Source organism: Bidens hawaiensis, unplaced genomic scaffold, assembly GCF_021521415.1.
Source record: "Bidens hawaiensis isolate Kalapana, Puna unplaced genomic scaffold, B.hawaiensis_p1.1 tig00082339_1, whole genome shotgun sequence".
Taxonomy (NCBI): Eukaryota; Viridiplantae; Streptophyta; class Magnoliopsida; order Asterales; family Asteraceae; genus Bidens; species Bidens hawaiensis.
Window position 1 is genome coordinate 24483 of NW_027503880.1, and position 2671 is coordinate 27153.

Genomic DNA, 2671 nt, shown 5'->3' on the forward strand with positions numbered 1-2671 from the left:
ATGTCTGGCACCAACTGGCAAAGCTCGTTGAACCGGTTGTTGTAGGCGTCGATATCCGTTCCTATCATGGTGTGGTTCCAGAATTCCTGTTGCAGACTCTGAATTTCTGCGCGAGAGCAGAACTTTCTCATCAACATTTCCTTCAGTTCCTCCCAGGTCTTGTGAAGAGCAACTTCTCGCCCCAAAGTCTTCACTTGAAGCTTCCACCAAGACGAAGCTGCTTCTTGGAACATGCAGGTCGCGTAAAGGACCTTCTGGTTCTCACTACATCTGCTAATGGAGAGAACTGTCTCCATCTTGTCAATCCAGTTGTAGAGCCCAATGGCCCCTTCGGTACCCTTGAATGGCCAAGGCCTACAGGCCATAAATGTCTTATAGGAGCACCCTTTGTCCAAGGCTCCTGATTCGGGTTCTGGGGTCTCGTTCTCCTGACGACCCTGACTAGATTCGGCCTTGCTGGCCTCATGTGTCGCGATCGCTTGCGCGATTATTTCCGCGAGTTCCTCGGGTGTCATGGTAATTCCCTTGGCTCTAGTTGGAGGCATTCTCGCTTTAAAAGAGTGAAAATATATCAAACTTAGCGCATGTACTCTGAGCAAATAATGTTCTTATCTTTATTCACTAGACACTGTGTGACCCGTGTTCCTAAGTGTGTGTATAGTTTCTTTTGAAAATATTTTCCTTGAAAAATACTTCATGCGATTCCCCGACGGTTATAGTCTAGGTTAAAACTTCTTTTCCTAGTTCGCTATAACCAGTGCTCTGATACCAATCTGTCACACCCGGCCCTGAACGGCGGAAACAGCCGGGCGCGCGCGAGTGGGGATTGATAATTAAGCACGGGCCATTGCAAACATTCAAAGTAAGATTTTCATTGCGCATGAAATGTTTAATACAAATACATTACATTGTTTTAAAAAAATTACATAAAAACATCCACGTATAAAAACTGTTGAAGATTTCCACGCCATATCCCCTTGCGCGGCGGGAACAACCGCGCGCATCGAAGGGATAGAACTAAAATCTACCAAAAAGCTAGTTTTAGATGTTCAGCGTGAGGTGCTCTAAGTGTGACTCCATGCGCTACCTAGTTATCTCCTGAAAGACACGTAAAACATTTGAATCAGTATAAACTGAGTGAGTTCACAAGTTTTAGTAACTTGATAAATCGTATTGCATCATAGTCTTGATAAAAATCATTCTAAAACATAATTCTGATAGCATCATTGAAACACATGCTTAGTAAAACATAGTTCTGATAACGTTTCCTTTGATAAATCCGTCCCGCGGGTTACGCGCGAACATTTCTGAGAACCGTGCTCGTCTGTGTAAGTGGCGCTGCCACTACGAGCGAATAATACCGTCCCGCGGGTTACGCGCGGACATTTCTGAGAACCGTGCTCGTCTGTGTAAGTGGCGCTGCCACTACGAGCGAATAATACCGTCCCGCGGGTTACGCGTGGACGTTGTGCCGGAAAACAAGGCGCTCGTCTGCGTAAGAGGAGCGACCTCTACGAGCGGGCTCAATCCCATAGTACTGCCCCGTGACATGCTAGGCACTCGTCTGTGTAAGAGGTGCGACCCCTACGAGTGGGCGGATCAAACCAGCAGTCCCTACCCTTAGAGTTCCAATGGTAAAGTGATCACTTACTCGAATTCTGGCGCACATACATCGTAAACCATAGATAACCGTTTGCATTGCTCATCATGAAACATAATTTAAACACCATCGTTTGCATAACTTGTAAGTATACCATGATAAATCGTAATTTAAGTACGTGTCCCTCGCCCCGAAAACAGTTTAAAAACAGTGAAAATAGTGAAAATAGGGGCTGTGAGACTCACCTGTGGTTCTTGTTAAGGGATTAATCGAGATTCGGGTTTTCTTGGTGTTGGCCTCGGAATTGAAGGTCTAGAATACGATTAAATAACAAGTATATATATTAAGATCAAGAAATAGGAGAATATAAGGGTTGGAAAGTAGATCTCAGGGTTATAATCTCGGCTTACCTAGTAACAGGAACGGAATTGAAAATCAAACGGATGCTTGGACGATGATTAGTGCAATTTGCAGTTTTAAGAGAGAATTTTGAAGTGTGTTTGGGTGATAATTTGGGTTACATATTTATAGGCAAGATTTAGGGAACACAATCCCTTGCTTTAGGGGATTGTAATCTTTTCATATCTAGGTGTAATGATGATAAAGTATGGAAATTATTATTATTTATTTAAAAGTGGAGGAGTGGATAAAAGATTCTGATTTGATTTGGACAGGACATGCAGGTCTGTGGTTGGTGAGAGTAGGGTGGCTGACAGTTGACTTTTCATGTTACAGTATGCTTTTTCAGGTGCTTTTGTCAGTGTACAGTTAAAAAGTAGAAATCTCTGAAACACGCAACTGTTTCCTTTTTGGGCGGGAATAATCCCCTTATATCTGGAGATTAGGCTAAGTGTTCTGCGCGTATAGCTTTGTGCGCATAGCTTTCTGCGTGAAGGACATTTCTTTGCTGCGGGTAGGTACGTAACCTTCTCGCAGTTAGGGACATTGAGTTTCATTTGTAGATTCTCCAGTGGTCTTGGTATTTCAACATAGTGATCAGTCATGTTGAAGTCAATTCCATCTTGGAGCTTCAGACAAACTAGCTCTCAATGTTCCCGCCATGCGGGGAGG